Genomic DNA, 20,171 nt, shown 5'->3' on the forward strand with positions numbered 1-20,171 from the left:
TAGCATCGGCAGGGGGACCCTCGAGAAACGCGACTGACTTATTCCGTTTTCGGAGCTAGCTTTTAACCCCTGGGCGCGGGCCATCGTGGTTCTGAATGCTTCGCAGTTAACATTTCGACACGGCGGGGTCATCACTCTCGCAAAAGAAAACGAAAAAGAAAATAGAAAGCAGTGCGAGCTACATACCGCCGCCCTTTGCTTCCAGTACGTAGCATCGGCAGGGGGACCCTCGAGAAACGCGACTGACTTATTCCGTTTGCGGAGCTAGCTTTTAACCCCTGGGCGCGGGCCATCGTGGTTCTGCCTGCTTCGCAGTTAACATTTCGACACGGCGGGGTCATCACTCTCGCAAAAGAAAACGAAAAAGAAAATAGAAAGCAGTGCGAGCTACATACCGCCGCCCTTTGCTTCCAGTACGTAGCATCGGCAGGGGGACCCTCGAGAAACGCGACTGACTTATTCCGTTTGCGGAGCTAGCTTTTAACCCCTGGGCGCGGGCCATCGTGGTTCTGCATGCTTCGCAGTTAACATTTCGACACGGCGGGGTCATCACTCTCCCGAAAGAAAACGAAAAAGAAAATAGAAAGCAGCGCGAGCTACATACCGCCGCCCTTTGCTTCCAGTACGTAGCATCGGCAGGGGGACCCTCGAGAAACGCGACTGACTTATTCCGTTTGCGGAGCTAGCTTTTAACCCCTGGGCGCGGGCCATCGTGGTTCTGCATGCTTCGCAGTTAACATTTCGACACGGCGGGGTCATCACTCTCCCGAAAGAAAACGAAAAAGAAAATAGAAAGCAGCGCGAGCTACATACCGCCGCCCTTTGCTTCCAGTACGTAGCATCGGCAGGGGGACCCTCGAGAAACGCGACTGACTTATTCCGTTTGTGGAGCTAGCTTTTAACCCCTGGGCGCGGGCCATCGTGGTTCTGCATGCTTCGCAGTTAACATTTCGACACGGCGGGGTCATCACTCTCGCAAAAGAAAACGAAAAAGAAAATAGAAAGCAGTGCGAGCTACATACCGCCGCCCTTTGCTTCCAGTACGTAGCATCGGCAGGGGGACCCTCGAGAAACGCGACTGACTTATTCCGTTTGCGGAGCTAGCTTTTAACCCCTGGGCGCGGGCCATCGTGGTTCTGCATGCTTCGCAGTTAACATTACGACACGGCGGGGTCATCACTCTCCCGAAAGAAAACGAAAAAGAAAATAGAAAGCAGCGCGAGCTACATACCGCCGCCCTTTGCTTCCAGTACGTAGCATCGGCAGGGGGACCCTCGAGAAACGCGACTGACTTATTCCGTTTTCGGAGCTAGCTTTTAACCCCTGGGCGCGGGCCATCGTGGTTCTGAATGCTTCGCAGTTAACATTTCGACACGGCGGGGTCATCACTCTCGCAAAAGAAAACGAAAAAGAAAATAGAAAGCAGTGCGAGCTACATACCGCCGCCCTTTGCTTCCAGTACGTAGCATCGGCAGGGGGACCCTCGAGAAACGCGACTGACTTATTCCGTTGTCGGAGCTATCTTTTAACCCCTGGGCGCGGGCCATCGTGGTTCTGCATGCTTCGCAGTTAACATTTCGACACGGCGGGGTCATCACTCTCCCGAAAGAAAACGAAAAAGAAAATAGAAAGCAGCGCGAGCTACATACCGCCGCCCTTTGCTTCCAGTACGTAGCATCGGCAGGGGGACCCTCGAGAAACGCGACTGACTTATTCCGTTTGTGGAGCTAGCTTTTAACCCCTGGGCGCGGGCCATCGTGGTTCTGCATGCTTCGCAGTTAACATTTCGACACGGCTGGGTCATCACTCTCGCAAAAGAAAACGAAAAAGAAAATAGAAAGCAGCGCGAGCTACATACCGCCGCCCTTTGCTTCCAGTACGTAGCATCGGCAGGGGGACCCTCGAGAAACGCGACTGACTTATTTCGTTTGCGGAGCTAGCTTTACACCCCTGGGCGCGGGCCATCGTGGTTCTGCATGCTTCGCAGTTAACATTTCAAAACGGCGGGTCATCACTCTCGCAAAAGAAAACGAAAAAGAGAATAGAAAGCAGCGCGAGCTACATACCACCGCCCTTTGCTTCCAGTACGTAGCATCGGCAGGGGGACCCTCGAGAAACGCGACTGACCTATTCCGTTTGCGGAGCTATCTTTTAACCCCTGGGCGCGGGCCATCGTGGTTCTGCATGCTTCGCAGTTAACATTTCGACACGGCGGGGTCATCACTCTCCCGAAAGAAAACGAAAAAGAAAATAGAAAGCAGCGCGAGCTACATACCGCCGCCCTTTGCTTCCAGTACGTAGCATCGGCAGGGGGACCCTCGAGAAACGCGACTGACTTATTCCGTTTGCGGAGCTATCTTTTAACCCCTGGGCGCGGACCATCGTGGTTCTGCATGCTTCGCAGTTAGCATTTCGACACGGCGGGGTCATCACTCTCGCGAAAGAAAACGAAAAAGAAATAGAAAGCAGCGCGAGCTACATACCGCCGCCATTTTCTTCCAGTACGTAGCATCGGCAGGGGGACCCTCGAGAAACGCGACTGACTTATTCCGTTTGCGGAGCTATCTTTTAACCCCTGGGCGCGGACCATCTTGGTTCTGCATGCTTCGCAGTTAACATTTCGACACGGCGGGGTCATCACTCTCGCGAAAGAAAACGAAAAAGAAATAGAAAGCAGCGCGAGCTACATACGGCCGCCCTTTGCTTCCAGTACGTAGCATCGGCAGGGGGACCCTCGAGAAACGCGACTGATTTATTCCGTTTGCGGAGCTAGCTTTTAACCCCTGGGCGCGGGCCATCGTGGTTCTGCATGCTTCGCAGCTAACATTTCGACACGGCTGGGTCATCACTCTCGCTAAAGAAAACAAAAAAGAAATAGAAAGCAGCGCGAGCTACATACGGCTGCCCTTTGCTTCCAGTACGTAGCATCGGCAGGGGGACCCTCGAGAAACGCGACTGATTTATTCCGTTTGCGGAGCTAGCTTTTAACCCCTGGGCGCGGGCCATCGTGATTCTGCATGCTTCGCAGTTAACATTTCGACACGGCTGGGTCATCACTCTCGCAAAAGAAAACAAAAAAGAAATAGAAAGCAGCGCGAGCTACATACGGCCGCCCTTTGCTTCCAGTACGTAGCATCGGCAGGGGGACCCTCGAGAAACGCGACTGACTTATTCCGTTTGCGGAGCTAGCTTTTAACCCCTGGCGCGGGCCATCGTGGTTCTGCGTGCTTCGCAGTTAACATTTCGACACGGCGGGGTCATCACTCTCGCGAAAGAAAAAAAAAAGAAATAGAAAGCAGCGCGAGCTACATACGGCCGCCCTTTGCTTCCAGTACGTAGCATCCGCAGGGGGACCCTCGAGAAACGCGACTGATTTATTCCGTTTGCGGAGCTAGCTTTTAACCCCTGGGCGCGGGCCATCGTGGTTCTGCATGCTTCGCAGTTAACATTTCGACACGGCTGGGTCATCACTGTCGCAAAAGAAAACAAAAAAGAAATAGAAAGCAGCGCGAGCTACATACGGCCGCCCTTTGCTTCCAGTACGTAGCATCGGCAGGGGGACCCTCGAGAAACGCGACTGATTTATTCCGTTTGCGGAGCTAGCCTTTAACCCCTGGGCGCGGGCCATCGTGGTTCTGCATGCTTCGCAGTTAGCATTTCGACACGGCGGGGTCATCACTCTCGCGAAAGAAAACGAAAAAGAAATAGAAAACAGCGCGAGCTACATACCGCCGCCCTTTGCTTCCAGTACGTAGCATCGGCAGGGGGACCCTCGAGAAACGCGACTGATTTATTCCGTTTGCGGCGCTAGCTTTTAACCCCTGGGCGCGGGCCATCGTGGTTCTGCATGCTTCACAGTTAACATTTCGACACGGCTGGGTCATCACTCTCGCAAAAGAAAACAAAAAAGAAATAGAAAGCAGCGCGAGCTACATACGGCCGCCCTTTGCTTCCAGTACGTAGCATCGGCAGGGGGACCCTCGAGAAACGCGACTGATTTATTCCGTTTGCGGAGCTAGCTTTTAACCCCTGGGCGCGGGCCATCGTGGTTCTGCATGCTTCGCAGTTAACATTTCGACACGGCTGGGTCATCACTCTCGCAAAAGAAAACAAAAAAGAAATAGAAAACAGCGCGAGCTACATACGGCCGCCCTTTGCTTCCAGTACGTAGCATCGGCAGGGGGACCCTCGAGAAACGCGACTGATTTATTCCGTTTGCGGAGCTAGCTTTTAACCCCTGGGCGCGGGCCATCGTGGTTCTGCATGCTTCGCAGTTAACATTTCGACACGGCTGGGTCATCACTCTCGCAAAAGAAAACAAAAAAGAAATAGAAAGCAGCGCGAGGTACATACGGCCGCCCTTTGCTTCCAGTACGTAGCATCGGCAGGGGGACCCTCGAGAAACGCGACTGATTTATTCCGTTTGCGGAGCTAGCTTTTAACCCCTGGGCGCGGGCCATCGTGGTTCTGCATGCTTTGCAGTTAACATTTCGACACGGCTGGGTCATCACTCTCGCAAAAGAAAACAAAAAAGAAATAGAAAGCAGCGCGAGCTACATACGGCCGCCCTTTGCTTCCAGTACGTAGAATCGGCAGGGGGACCCTCGAGAAACGCGACTGACCTATTCCGTTTGCGGAGCTATCTTTTAACCCCTGGGCGCGGGCCATCGTGGTTCTGCATGCTTCGCAGTTAACATTTCGACACGGCGGGGTCATCACTCTCCCGAAAGAAAACGAAAAAGAAAATAGAAAGCAGCGCGAGCTACATACCGCCGCCCTTTGCTTCCAGTACGTAGCATCGGCAGGGGGACCCTCGAGAAACGCGACTGACTTATTCCGTTTGCGGAGCTATCTTTTAACCCAAGGCGCGGACCATCGTGGTTCTGCATGCTTCGCAGTTAGCATTTCGACACGGCGGGGTCATCACTCTCGCGAAAGAAAACGAAAAAGAAATAGAAAGCAGCGCGAGCTACATACCGCCGCCATTTTCTTCCAGTACGTAGCATCGGCAGGGGGACCCTCGAGAAACGCGACTGACTTATTCCGTTTGCGGAGCTATCTTTTAACCCCTGGGCGCGGACCATCTTGGTTCTGCATGCTTCGCAGTTAACATTTCGACACGGCGGGGTCATCACTCTCGCGAAAGAAAACGAAAAAGAAATAGAAAGCAGCGCGAGCTACATACGGCCGCCCTTTGCTTCCAGTACGTAGCATCGGCAGGGGGACCCTCGAGAAACGCGACTGATTTATTCCGTTTGCGGAGCTAGCTTTTAACCCCTGGGCGCGGGCCATCGTGGTTCTGCATGCTTCGCAGCTAACATTTCGACACCGCTGGGTCATCACTCTCGCTAAAGAAAACAAAAAAGAAATAGAAAGCAGCGCGAGCTACATACGGCTGCCCTTTGCTTCCAGTACGTAGCATCGGCAGGGGGACCCTCGAGAAACGCGACTGATTTATTCCGTTTGCGGAGCTAGCTTTTAACCCCTGGGCGCGGGCCATCGTGATTCTGCATGCTTCGCAGTTAACATTTCGACACGGCTGGGTCTTCACTCTCGCAAAAGAAAACAAAAAAGAAATAGAAAGCAGCGCGAGCTACATACGGCCGCCCTTTGCTTCCAGTACGTAGCATCGGCAGGGGGACCCTCGAGAAACGCGACTGATTTAGTCCGTTTGCGGAGCTATCTTTTAACCCCTGGGCGCGGACCATCGTGGTTCTGCATGCTTCGCAGTTAGCATTTCGACACGGCGGGGTCATCACTCTCGCGAAAGAAAACGAAAAAGAAATAGAAAGCAGCGCGAGCTACATACCGCCGCCCTTTGCTTCCAGTACGTAGCATCGGCAGGGGGACCCTCGAGAAACGCGACTGACTTATTCCGTTTGCGGAGCTATCTTTTAACCCCTGGGCGCGGACCATCTTGGTTCTGCATGCTTCGCAGTTAACATTTCGACACGGCGGGGTCATCACTCTCGCGAAAGAAAACGAAAAAGAAATAGAAAGCAGCGCGAGCTACATACGGCCGCCCTTTGCTTCCAGTACGTAGCATCGGCAGGGGGACCCTCGAGAAACGCGACTGATTTATTCCGTTTGCGGAGCTAGCTTTTAACCCCTGGGCGCGGGCCATCGTGGTTCTGCATGCTTCGCAGCTAACATTTCGACACCGCTGGGTCATCACTCTCGCTAAAGAAAACAAAAAAGAAATAGAAAGCAGCGCGAGCTACATACAGCTGCCCTTTTCTTCCAGTACGTAGCATCGGCAGGGGGACCCTCGAGAAACGCGACTGATTTATTCCGTTTGCGGAGCTAGCTTTTAACCCCTGGGCGCGGGCCATCGTGATTCTGCATGCTTCGCAGTTAACATTTCGACACGGCTGGGTCATCACTCTCGCAAAAGAAAACAAAAAAGAAATAGAAAGCAGTGCGAGCTACATACGGCCGCCCTTTGCTTCCAGTACGTAGCATCAGCAGGGGGACCCTCGAGAAACGCGACTGACTTATTCCGTTTGCGGAGCTAGCTTTTAACCCCTGGCGCGGGCCATCGTGGTTCTGCATGCTTCGCAGTTAACATTTCGACACGGCGGGGTCATCACTCTCCCGAAAGAAAACGAAAAAGAAAATAGAAAGCAGCGCGAGCTACATACCGCCGCCCTTTGCTTCCAGTACGTAGCATCGGCAGGGGGACCCTCGAGAAACGCGACTGACTTATTCCGTTTGCGGAGCTAGCTTTTAACCCCTGGGCGCGGGCCATCGTGGTTCTGCATGCTTCGCAGTTAACATTTCGACACGGCGGGGTCATCACTCTCCCGAAAGAAAACGAAAAAGAAAATAGAAAGCAGCGCGAGCTACATACCGCCGCCATTTTCTTCCAGTACGTAGCATCGGCAGGGGGACCCTCGAGAAACGCGACTGACTTATTCCGTTTGCGGAGCTATCTTTTAACCCCTGGGCGCGGACCATCTTGGTTCTGCATGCTTCGCAGTTAACATTTCGACACGGCGGGGTCATCACTCTCGCGAAAGAAAACGAAAAAGAAATAGAAAGCAGCGCGAGCTACATACGGCCGCCCTTTGCTTCCAGTACGTAGCATCGGCAGGGGGACCCTCGAGAAACGCGACTGATTTATTCCGTTTGCGGAGCTAGCTTTTAACCCCTGGGCGCGGGCCATCGTGGTTCTGCCTGCTTCGCAGTTAACATTTCGACACGGCGGGGTCATCACTCTCCCGAAAGAAAACGAAAAAGAAAATAGAAAGCAGCGCGAGCTACATACCGCCGCCCTTTGCTTCCAGTACGTAGCATCGGCAGGGGGACCCTCGAGAAACGCGACTGACTTATTCCGTTTGCGGAGCTAGCTTTTAACCCCTGGGCGCGGGCCATCGTGGTTCTGCATGCTTCGCAGTTACAATTTCGACACGGCGGGGTCATCACTCTCCCGAAAGAAAACGAAAAAGAAAATAGAAAGCAGCGCGAGCTACATACCGCCACCCTTTGCTTCCAGTACGTAGCATCGGCAGGGGGACCCTCGAGAAACGCGACTGACTTATTCCGTTTGCGGAGCTAGCTTTTAACCCCTGGGCGCGGGCCATCGTGGTTCTGCATGCTTCCCAGTTAACATTTCGACACGGCGGGGTCATCACTCTCCCGAAAGAAAACGAAAAAGAAAATAGAAAGCAGCGCGAGCTACATACCGCCGCCCTTTGCTTCCAGTACGTAGCATCGGCAGGGGGACCCTCGAGAAACGCGACTGACTTATTCCGTTTGCGGAGCTAGCTTTTAACCCCTGGGCGCGGGCCATCGTGGTTCTGCATGCTTCGCAGTTAACATTTCGACACGGCGGGGTCATCACTCTCGCAAAAGAAAACGAAAAAGAAAATATAAAGCAGTGCGAGCTACATACCGCCGCCCTTTGCTTCCAGTACGTAGCATCGGCAGGAGGACCCTCGAGAAACGCGACTGACTTATTCCGTTTGCGGAGCTCTCTTTTAACCCCTGGGCGCGGGCCATCGTGGTTCTGCATGCTTCGCAGTTAACATTTCGACACGGCGGGGTCATCACTCTCCCGAAAGAAAACGAAAAAGAAAATAGAAAGCAGTGCGAGCTACATACCGCCGCCCTTTGCTTCCAGTACGTAGCATCGGCAGGGGGACCCTCGAGAAACGCGACTGACTTATTCCGTTTGCGGAGCTAGCTTTTAACCCCTGGGCGCGGGCCATCGTGGTTCTGCATGCTTCGCAGTTAACATTTCGACACGGCGGGGTCATCACTCTCCCGAAAGAAAACGAAAAAGAAAATAGAAAGCAGCGCGAGCTACATACCGCCACCCTTTGCTTCCAGTACGTAGCATCGGCAGGGGGACCCTCGAGAAACGCGACTGACTTATTCCGTTTGCGGAGCTAGCTTTTAACCCCTGGGCGCGGCCCATCGTGGTTCTGCATGCTTCGCAGTTAACATTTCGACACGGCGGGGTCATCACTCTCCCGAAAGAAAACGAAAAAGAAAATAGAAAGCAGCGCGAGCTACATACCGCCGCCCTTTGCTTCCAGTACGTAGCATCGGCAGGGGGACCCTCGAGAAACGCGACTGACTTATTCCGTTTGCGGAGCTAGCTTTTAACCCCTGGGCGCGGGCCATCGTGGTTCTGCATGCTTCGCAGTTAACATTTCGACACGGCGGGGTCATCACTCTCCCGAAAGAAAACGAAAAAGAAAATAGAAAGCAGCGCGAGCTACATACCGCCGCCCTTTGCTTCCAGTACGTAGCATCGGCAGGGGGACCCTCGAGAAACGCGACTGATTTATTCCGTTTGCGGAGAGAGCTTTTAACCCCTGGGCGCGGGCCATCGTGGTTCTGCATGCTTCGCAGTTAACATTTCGACACGGCTGGGTCATCACTCTCGCAAAAGAAAACAAAAAAGAAATAGAAAGCAGCGCGAGCTACATACGGCCGCCCTTTGCTTCCAGTACGTAGAATCGGCAGGGGGACCCTCGAGAAACGCGACTGACCTATTCCGTTTGCGGAGCTATCTTTTAACCCCTGGGCGCGGGCCATCGTGGTTCTGCATGCTTCGCAGTTAACATTTCGACACGGCGGGGTCATCACTCTCCCGAAAGAAAACGAAAAAGAAAATAGAAAGCAGCGCGAGCTACATACCGCCGCCCTTTGCTTCCAGTACGTAGCATCGGCAGGGGGACCCTCGAGAAACGCGACTGACTTATTCCGTTTGCGGAGCTATCTTTTAACCCCTGGGCGCGGACCATCGTGGTTCTGCATGCTTCGCAGTTAGCATTTCGACACGGCGGGGTCATCACTCTCGCGAAAGAAAACGAAAAAGAAATAGAAAGCAGCGCGAGCTACATACCGCCGCCATTTTCTTCCAGTACGTAGCATCGGCAGGGGGACCCTCGAGAAACGCGACTGACTTATTCCGTTTGCGGAGCTATCTTTTAACCCCTGGGCGCGGACCATCTTGGTTCTGCATGCTTCGCAGTTAACATTTCGACACGGCGGGGTCATCACTCTCGCGAAAGAAAACGAAAAAGAAATAGAAAGCAGCGCGAGCTACATACGGCCGCCCTTTGCTTCCAGTACGTAGCATCGGCAGGGGGACCCTCGAGAAACGCGACTGATTTATTCCGTTTGCGGAGCTAGCTTTTAACCCCTGGGCGCGGGCCATCGTGGTTCTGCATGCTTCGCAGCTAACATTTCGACACCGCTGGGTCATCACTCTCGCTAAAGAAAACAAAAAAGAAATAGAAAGCAGCGCGAGCTACATACGGCTGCCCTTTGCTTCCAGTACGTAGCATCGGCAGGGGGACCCTCGAGAAACGCGACTGATTTATTCCGTTTGCGGAGCTAGCTTTTAACCCCTGGGCGCGGGCCATCGTGATTCTGCATGCTTCGCAGTTAACATTTCGACACGGCTGGGTCATCACTCTCGCAAAAGAAAACAAAAAAGAAATAGAAAGCAGCGCGAGCTACATACGGCCGCCCTTTGCTTCCAGTACGTAGCATCGGCAGGGGGACCCTCGAGAAACGCGACTGATTTAGTCCGTTTGCGGAGCTATCTTTTAACCCCTGGGCGCGGACCATCGTGGTTCTGCATGCTTCGCAGTTAGCATTTCGACACGGCGGGGTCATCACTCTCGCGAAAGAAAACGAAAAAGAAATAGAAAGCAGCGCGAGCTACATACCGCCGCCCTTTGCTTCCAGTACGTAGCATCGGCAGGGGGACCCTCGAGAAACGCGACTGACTTATTCCGTTTGCGGAGCTATCTTTTAACCCCTGGGCGCGGACCATCTTGGTTCTGCATGCTTCGCAGTTAACATTTCGACACGGCGGGGTCATCACTCTCGCGAAAGAAAACGAAAAAGAAATAGAAAGCAGCGCGAGCTACATACGGCCGCCCTTTGCTTCCAGTACGTAGCATCGGCAGGGGGACCCTCGAGAAACGCGACTGATTTATTCCGTTTGCGGAGCTAGCTTTTAACCCCTGGGCGCGGGCCATCGTGGTTCTGCATGCTTCGCAGCTAACATTTCGACACCGCTGGGTCATCACTCTCGCTAAAGAAAACAAAAAAGAAATAGAAAGCAGCGCGAGCTACATACAGCTGCCCTTTTCTTCCAGTACGTAGCATCGGCAGGGGGACCCTCGAGAAACGCGACTGATTTATTCCGTTTGCGGAGCTAGCTTTTAACCCCTGGGCGCGGGCCATCGTGATTCTGCATGCTTCGCAGTTAACATTTCGACACGGCTGGGTCATCACTCTCGCAAAAGAAAACAAAAAAGAAATAGAAAGCAGTGCGAGCTACATACGGCCGCCCTTTGCTTCCAGTACGTAGCATCAGCAGGGGGACCCTCGAGAAACGCGACTGACTTATTCCGTTTGCGGAGCTAGCTTTTAACCCCTGGCGCGGGCCATCGTGGTTCTGCATGCTTCGCAGTTAACATTTCGACACGGCGGGGTCATCACTCTCCCGAAAGAAAACGAAAAAGAAAATAGAAAGCAGCGCGTGCTACATACCGCCGCCCTTTGCTTCCAGTACGTAGCATCGGCAGGGGGACCCTCGAGAAACGCGACTGACTTATTCCGTTTGCGGAGCTAGCTTTTAACCCCTGGGCGCGGGCCATCGTGGTTCTGCATGCTTCGCAGTTAACATTTCGACACGGCGGGGTCATCACTCTCCCGAAAGAAAACGAAAAAGAAAATAGAAAGCAGCGCGAGCTACATACCGCCGCCATTTTCTTCCAGTACGTAGCATCGGCAGGGGGACCCTCGAGAAACGCGACTGACTTATTCCGTTTGCGGAGCTATCTTTTAACCCCTGGGCGCGGACCATCTTGGTTCTGCATGCTTCGCAGTTAACATTTCGACACGGCGGGGTCATCACTCTCGCGAAAGAAAACGAAAAAGAAATAGAAAGCAGCGCGAGCTACATACGGCCGCCCTTTGCTTCCAGTACGTAGCATCGGCAGGGGGACCCTCGAGAAACGCGACTGATTTATTCCGTTTGCGGAGCTAGCTTTTAACCCCTGGGCGCGGGCCATCGTGGTTCTGCCTGCTTCGCAGTTAACATTTCGACACGGCGGGGTCATCACTCTCCCGAAAGAAAACGAAAAAGAAAATAGAAAGCAGCGCGAGCTACATACCGCCGCCCTTTGCTTCCAGTACGTAGCATCGGCAGGGGGACCCTCGAGAAACGCGACTGACTTATTCCGTTTGCGGAGCTAGCTTTTAACCCCTGGGCGCGGGCCATCGTGGTTCTGCATGCTTCGCAGTTACAATTTCGACACGGCGGGGTCATCACTCTCCCGAAAGAAAACGAAAAAGAAAATAGAAAGCAGCGCGAGCTACATACCGCCACCCTTTGCTTCCAGTACGTAGCATCGGCAGGGGGACCCTCGAGAAACGCGACTGACTTATTCCGTTTGCGGAGCTAGCTTTTAACCCCTGGGCGCGGGCCATCGTGGTTCTGCATGCTTCCCAGTTAACATTTCGACACGGCGGGGTCATCACTCTCCCGAAAGAAAACGAAAAAGAAAATAGAAAGCAGCGCGAGCTACATACCGCCGCCCTTTGCTTCCAGTACGTAGCATCGGCAGGGGGACCCTCGAGAAACGCGACTGACTTATTCCGTTTGCGGAGCTAGCTTTTAACCCCTGGGCGCGGGCCATCGTGGTTCTGCATGCTTCGCAGTTAACATTTCGACACGGCGGGGTCATCACTCTCGCAAAAGAAAACGAAAAAGAAAATATAAAGCAGTGCGAGCTACATACCGCCGCCCTTTGCTTCCAGTACGTAGCATCGGCAGGAGGACCCTCGAGAAACGCGACTGACTTATTCCGTTTGCGGAGCTATCTTTTAACCCCTGGGCGCGGGCCATCGTGGTTCTGCATGCTTCGCAGTTAACATTTCGACACGGCGGGGTCATCACTCTCCCGAAAGAAAACGAAAAAGAAAATAGAAAGCAGTGCGAGCTACATACCGCCGCCCTTTGCTTCCAGTACGTAGCATCGGCAGGGGGACCCTCGAGAAACGCGACTGACTTATTCCGTTTGCGGAGCTAGCTTTTAACCCCTGGGCGCGGGCCATCGTGGTTCTGCATGCTTCGCAGTTAACATTTCGACACGGCGGGGTCATCACTCTCCCGAAAGAAAACGAAAAAGAAAATAGAAAGCAGCGCGAGCTACATACCGCCACCCTTTGCTTCCAGTACGTAGCATCGGCAGGGGGACCCTCGAGAAACGCGACTGACTTATTCCGTTTGTGGAGCTAGCTTTTAACCCCTGGGCGCGGGCCATCGTGGTTCTGCATGCTTCGCAGTTAACATTTCGACACGGCGGGGTCATCACTCTCCCGAAAGAAAACGAAAAAGAAAATAGAAAGCAGCGCGAGCTACATACCGCCGCCCTTTGCTTCCAGTACGTAGCATCGGCAGGGGGACCCTCGAGAAACGCGACTGACTTATTCCGTTTTCGGAGCTAGCTTTTAACCCCTGGGCGCGGGCCATCGTGGTTCTGAATGCTTCGCAGTTAACATTTCGACACGGCGGGGTCATCACTCTCGCAAAAGAAAACGAAAAAGAAAATAGAAAGCAGTGCGAGCTACATACCGCCGCCCTTTGCTTCCAGTACGTAGCATCGGCAGGGCGACCCTCGAGAAACGCGACTGACTTATTCCGTTTGCGGAGCTATCTTTTAACCCCTGGGCGCGGGCCATCGTGGTTCTGCATGCTTCGCAGTTAACATTTCGACACGGCGGGGTCATCACTCTCCCGAAAGAAAACGAAAAAGAAAATAGAAAGCAGCGCGAGCTACATACCGTCGCCCTTTGCTTCCAGTACGTAGCATCGGCAGGGGGACCCTCGAGAAACGCGACTGACTTATTCCGTTTGCGGAGCTAGCTTTTAACCCCTGGGCGCGGGCCATCGTGGTTCTGCATGCTTCGCAGTTACAATTTCGACACGGCGGGGTCATCACTCTCCCGAAAGAAAACGAAAATGAAAATAGAAAGCAGCGCGAGCTACATACCGCCACCCTTTGCTTCCAGTACGTAGCATCGGCAGGGGGACCCTCGAGAAACGCGACTGACTTATTCCGTTTGCGGAGCTAGCTTTTAACCCCTGGGCGCGGGCCATCGTGGTTCTGCATGCTTCGCAGTTAACATTTCGACACGGCGGGGTCATCACTCTCCCGAAAGAAAACGAAAAAGAAAATAGAAAGCAGCGCGAGCTACATACCGCCGCCCTTTGCTTCCAGTACGTAGCATCGGCAGGGGGACCCTCGAGAAACGCGACTGACTTATTCCGTTTGCGGAGCTAGCTTTTAACCCCTGGGCGCGGGCCATCGTGGTTCTGCATGCTTCGCAGTTAACATTTCGACACGGCGGGGTCATCACTCTCGCAAAAGAAAACGAAAAAGAAAATATAAAGCAGTGCGAGCTACATACGGCCGCCCTTTGCTTCCAGTACGTAGCATCGGCAGGAGGACCCTCGAGAAACGCGACTGACTTATTCCGTTTGCGGAGCTAGCTTTTAACCCCTGGGCGCGGGCCATCGTGGTTCTGCATGCTTCGCAGTTAACATTTCGACACGGCGGGGTCATCACTCTCCCGAAAGAAAACGAAAAAGAAAATAGAAAGCAGCGCGAGCTACATACCGCCGCCCTTTGCTTCCAGTACGTAGCATCGGCAGGGGGACCCTCGAGAAACGCGACTGACTTATTCCGTTTTCGGAGCTAGCTTTTAACCCCTGGGCGCGGGCCATCGTGGTTCTGAATGCTTCGCAGTTAACATTTCGACACGGCGGGGTCATCACTCTCGCAAAAGAAAACGAAAAAGAAAATAGAAAGCAGTGCGAGCTACATACCGCCGCCCTTTGCTTCCAGTACGTAGCATCGGCAGGGCGACCCTCGAGAAACGCGACTGACTTATTCCGTTTGCGGAGCTATCTTTTAACCCCTGGGCGCGGGCCATCGTGGTTCTGCATGCTTCGCAGTTAACATTTCGACACGGCGGGGTCATCACTCTCCCGAAAGAAAACGAAAAAGAAAATAGAAAGCAGCGCGAGCTACATACCGTCGCCCTTTGCTTCCAGTACGTAGCATCGGCAGGGGGACCCTCGAGAAACGCGACTGACTTATTCCGTTTGCGGAGCTAGCTTTTAACCCCTGGGCGCGGGCCATCGTGGTTCTGCATGCTTCGCAGTTACAATTTCGACACGGCGGGGTCATCACTCTCCCGAAAGAAAACGAAAATGAAAATAGAAAGCAGCGCGAGCTACATACCGCCACCCTTTGCTTCCAGTACGTAGCATCGGCAGGGGGACCCTCGAGAAACGCGACTGACTTATTCCGTTTGCGGAGCTAGCTTTTAACCCCTGGGCGCGGGCCATCGTGGTTCTGCATGCTTCGCAGTTAACATTTCGACACGGCGGGGTCATCACTCTCCCGAAAGAAAACGAAAAAGAAAATAGAAAGCAGCGCGAGCTACATACCGCCGCCCTTTGCTTCCAGTACGTAGCATCGGCAGGGGGACCCTCGAGAAACGCGACTGACTTATTCCGTTTGCGGAGCTAGCTTTTAACCCCTGGGCGCGGGCCATCGTGGTTCTGCATGCTTCGCAGTTAACATTTCGACACGGCGGGGTCATCACTCTCGCAAAAGAAAACGAAAAAGAAAATATAAAGCAGTGCGAGCTACATACGGCCGCCCTTTGCTTCCAGTACGTAGCATCGGCAGGAGGACCCTCGAGAAACGCGACTGACTTATTCCGTTTGCGGAGCTATCTTTTAACCCCTGGGCGCGGGCCATCGTGGTTCTGCATGCTTCGCAGTTAACATTTCGACACGGCGGGGTCATCACTCTCCCGAAAGAAAACGAAAAAGAAAATAGAAAGCAGTGCGAGCTACATACCGCCGCCCTTTGCTTCCAGTACGTAGCATCGGCAGGGGGACCCTCGAGAAACGCGACTGACTTATTCCGTTTGCGGAGCTAGCTTTTAACCCCTGGGCGCGGGCCATCGTGGTTCTGCATGCTTCGCAGTTAACATTTCGACACGGCGGGGTCATCACTCTCCCGAAAGAAAACGAAAAAGAAAATAGAAAGCAGCGCGAGCTACATACCGCCACCCTTTGCTTCCAGTACGTAGCATCGGCAGGGGGACCCTCGAGAAACGCGACTGACTTATTCCGTTTGCGGAGCTAGCTTTTAACCCCTGGGCGCGGGCCATCGTGGTTCTGCATGCTTCGCAGTTAACATTTCGACACGGCGGGGTCATCACTCTCCCGAAAGAAAACGAAAAAGAAAATAGAAAGCAGCGCGAGCTACATACCGCCGCCCTTTGCTTCCAGTACGTAGCATCGGCAGGGGGACCCTCGAGAAACGCGACTGACTTATTCCGTTTTCGGAGCTAGCTTTTAACCCCTGGGCGCGGGCCATCGTGGTTCTGAATGCTTCGCAGTTAACATTTCGACACGGCGGGGTCATCACTCTCGCAAAAGAAAACGAAAAAGAAAATAGAAAGCAGTGCGAGCTACATACCGCCGCCCTTTGCTTCCAGTACGTAGCATCGGCAGGGGGACCCTCGAGAAACGCGACTGACTTATTCCGTTTGCGGAGCTATCTTTTAACCCCTGGGCGAGGGCCATCGTGGTTCTGCATGCTTCGCAGTTAACATTTCGACACGGCGGGGTCATCACTCTCCCGAAAGAAAACGAAAAAGAAAATAGAAAGCAGCGCGAGCTACATACCGTCGCCCTTTGCTTCCAGTACGTAGCATCGGCAGGGGGACCCTCGAGAAACGCGACTGACTTATTCCGTTTGCGGAGCTAGCTTTTAACCCCTGGGCGCGGGCCATCGTGGTTCTGCATGCTTCGCAGTTAACATTTCGACACGGCTGGGTCATCACTCTCGCAAAAGAAAACGAAAAAGAAAATAGAAAGCAGCGCGAGCTACATACCGCCGCCCTTTGCTTCCAGTACGTAGCATCGGCAGGGGGACCCTCGAGAAACGCGACTGACTTATTTCGTTTGCGGGGCTAGCTTTACACCCCTGGGCGCGGGCCATCGTGGTTCTGCATGCTTCGCAGTTAACATTTCAAAACGGCGGGTCATCACTCTCGCAAAAGAAAACGAAAAAGAGAATAGAAAGCAGCGCGAGCTACATACCACCGCCCTTTGCTTCCAGTACGTAGCATCGGCAGGGGGACCCTCGAGAAACGCGACTGACCTATTCCGTTTGCGGAGCTATCTTTTAACCCCTGGGCGCGGGCCATCGTGGTTCTGCATGCTTCGCAGTTAACATTTCGACACGGCGGGGTCATCACTCTCCCGAAAGAAAACGAAAAAGAAAATAGAAAGCAGCGCGAGCTACATACCGCCGCCCTTTGCTTCCAGTACGTAGCATCGGCAGGGGGACCCTCGAGAAACGCGACTGACTTATTCCGTTTGCGGAGCTATCTTTTAACCCCTGGGCGCGGACCATCGTGGTTCTGCATGCTTCGCAGTTAGCATTTCGACACGGAGGGGTCATCACTCTCGCGAAAGAAAACGAAAAAGAAATAGAAAGCAGCACGAGCTACATACCGCCGCCATTTTCTTCCAGTACGTAGCATCGGCAGGGGGACCCTCGAGAAACGCGACTGATTTATTCCGTTTGCGGAGCTAGCTTTTAACCCCTGGGCGCGGGCCATCGTGGTTCTGCATGCTTCGCAGTTAACATTTCGACACGGCTGGGTCATCACTGTCGCAAAAGAAAACGAAAAAGAGAATAGAAAGCAGCGCGAGCTACATACCACCGCCCTTTGCTTCCAGTACGTAGCATCGGCAGGGGGACCCTCGAGAAACGCGACTGACTTATTCCGTTTGCGGAGCTATCTTTTAACCCCTGGGCGCGGACCATCTTGGTTCTGCATGCTTCGCAGTTAACATTTCGACACGGCGGGGTCATCACTCTCGCGAAAGAAAACGAAAAAGAAATAGAAAGCAGCGCGAGCTACATACCACCGCCCTTTGCTTCCAGTACGTAGCATCGGCAGGGGGACCCTCGAGAAACGCGACTGACTTATTCCGTTTGCGGAGCTATCTTTTAACCCCTGGGCGCGGACCATCTTGGTTCTGCATGCTTCGCAGTTAACATTTCGACACGGCGGGTCATCACTCTCGCAAAAGAAAACGAAAAAGAGAATAGAAAGCAGCGCGAGCTACATACCACCGCCCTTTGCTTCCAGTACGTAGCATCGGCAGGGGGACCCTCGAGAAACGCGACTGACTTATTCCGTTTGCGGAGCTATCTTTTAACCCCTGGGCGCGGACCATCGTGGTTCTGCATGCTTCGCAGTTAACATTTCAAAACGGCGGGTCATCACTCTCGCAAAAGAAAACGAAAAAGAGAATAGAAAGCAGCGCGAGCTACATACCACCGCCCTTTGCTTCCAGTACGTAGCATCGGCAGGGGGACCCTCGAGAAACGCGACTGACTTATTCCGTTTGCGGAGCTATCTTTTAACCCCTGGGCGCGGACCATCTTGGTTCTGCATGCTTCGCAGTTAACATTTCGACACGGCGGGGTCATCACTCTCGCGAAAGAAAACGAAAAAGAAATAGAAAGCAGCGCGAGCTACATACCACCGCCCTTTGCTTCCAGTACGTAGCATCGGCAAGGGGGACCCTCGAGAAACGCGACTGACTTATTCCGTTTGCGGAGCTATCTTTTAACCCCTGGGCGCGGACCATCTTGGTTCTGCATGCTTCGCAGTTAACATTTCGACACGGCGGGGTCATCACTCTCGCGAAAGAAAACGAAAAAGAAATAGAAAGCAGCGCGAGCAACATACCACCGCCCTTTGCTTCCAGTACGTAGCATCGGCAGGGGGACCCTCGAGAAACGCGACTGACTTATTCCGTTTGCGGAGCTATCTTTTAACCCCTGGGCGCGGACCATCTTGGTTCTGCATGCTTCGCAGTTAACATTTCGACACGGCGGGTCATCACTCTCGCAAAAGAAAACGAAAAAGAAATAGAAAGCAGCGCGAGCTACATACCACCGCCCTTTGCTTCCAGTACGTAGCATCGGCAGGGGGACCCTCGAGAAACGCGACTGACTTATTCCGTTTGCGGAGCTATCTTTTAACCCCTGGGCGCGGACCATCTTGGTTCTGCATGCTTCGCAGTTAACATTTCGACACGGCGGGGTCATCACTCTCGCGAAAGAAAACGAAAAAGAAATAGAAAGCAGCGCGAGCTACATACCACCGCCCTTTGCTTCCAGTACGTAGCATCGGCAGGGGGACCCTCGAGAAACGCGACTGACTTATTCCGTTTGCGGAGCTATCTTTTAACCCCTGGGCGCGGACCATCTTGGTTCTGCATGCTTCGCAGTTAACATTTCGACACGGCGGGTCATCACTCTCGCAAAAGAAAACGAAAAAGAGAATAGAAAGCAGCGCGAGCTACATACCACCGCCCTTTGCTTCCAGTACGTAGCATCGGCAGGGGGACCCTCGAGAAACGCGACTGACTTATTCCGTTTGCGGAGCTATCTTTTAACCCCTGGGCGCGGACCATCGTGGTTCTGCATGCTTCGCAGTTAACATTTCAAAACGGCGGGTCATCACTCTCGCAAAAGAAAACGAAAAAGAGAATAGAAAGCAGCACGAGCTACATACCGCCGCCATTTTCTTCCAGTACGTAGCATCGGCAGGGGGACCCTCGAGAAACGCGACTGATTTATTCCGTTTGCGGAGCTAGCTTTTAACCCCTGGGCGAGGGCCATCGTGGTTCTGCATGCTTCGCAGTTAACATTTCGACACGGCTGGGTCATCACTGTCGCAAAAGAAAACGAAAAAGAGAATAGAAAGCAGCGCGAGCTACATACCACCGCCCTTTGCTTCCAGTACGTAGCATCGGCAGGGGGACCCTCGAGAAACGCGACTGACTTATTCCGTTTGCGGAGCTATCTTTTAACCCCTGGGCGCGGACCATCTTGGTTCTGCATGCTTCGCAGTTAACATTTCGACACGGCGGGGTCATCACTCTCGCGAAAGAAAACGAAAAAGAAATAGAAAGCAGCACGAGCTACATACGGCTGCCCTTTGCTTCCAGTACGTAGCATCGGCAGGGGGACCCTCGAGAAACGCGACTGATTTATTCCGTTTGCGGAGCTAGCTTTTAACCCGTGGGCGCGGGCCATCGTGGTTCTGCATGCTTCGCAGTTAACATTTCAAAACGGCGGGTCATCACTCTCGCAAAAGAAAACGAAAAAGAGAATAGAAAGCAGCGCGAGCTACATACCACCGCCCTTTGCTTCCAGTACGTAGCATCGGCAGGGGGACCCTCGAGAAACGCGACTGACTTATTCCGTTTGCGGAGCTATCTTTTAACCCCTGGGCGCGGACCATCTTGGTTCTGCATGCTTCGCAGTTAACATTTCGACACGGCGGGTCATCACTCTCGCAAAAGAAAACGAAAAAGAGAATAAAAAGCAGCGCGAGCTACATACCACCGCCCTTTGCTTCCAGTACGTAGCATCGGCAGGGGGACCCTCGAGAAACGCGACTGACTTATTCCGTTTGCGGAGCTATCTTTTAACCCCTGGGCGCGGACCATCGTGGTTCTGCATGCTTCGCAGTTAACATTTCAAAACGGCGGGTCATCACTCTCGCAAAAGAAAAGGAAAAAG

Source organism: Haemaphysalis longicornis, unplaced genomic scaffold, assembly GCF_048455015.1.
Source record: "Haemaphysalis longicornis isolate Haplotype H1 unplaced genomic scaffold, Haemaphysalis longicornis Haplotype H1 scaffold_15, whole genome shotgun sequence".
In the NCBI taxonomy this organism is placed as follows: domain Eukaryota; kingdom Metazoa; phylum Arthropoda; class Arachnida; order Ixodida; family Ixodidae; genus Haemaphysalis; species Haemaphysalis longicornis.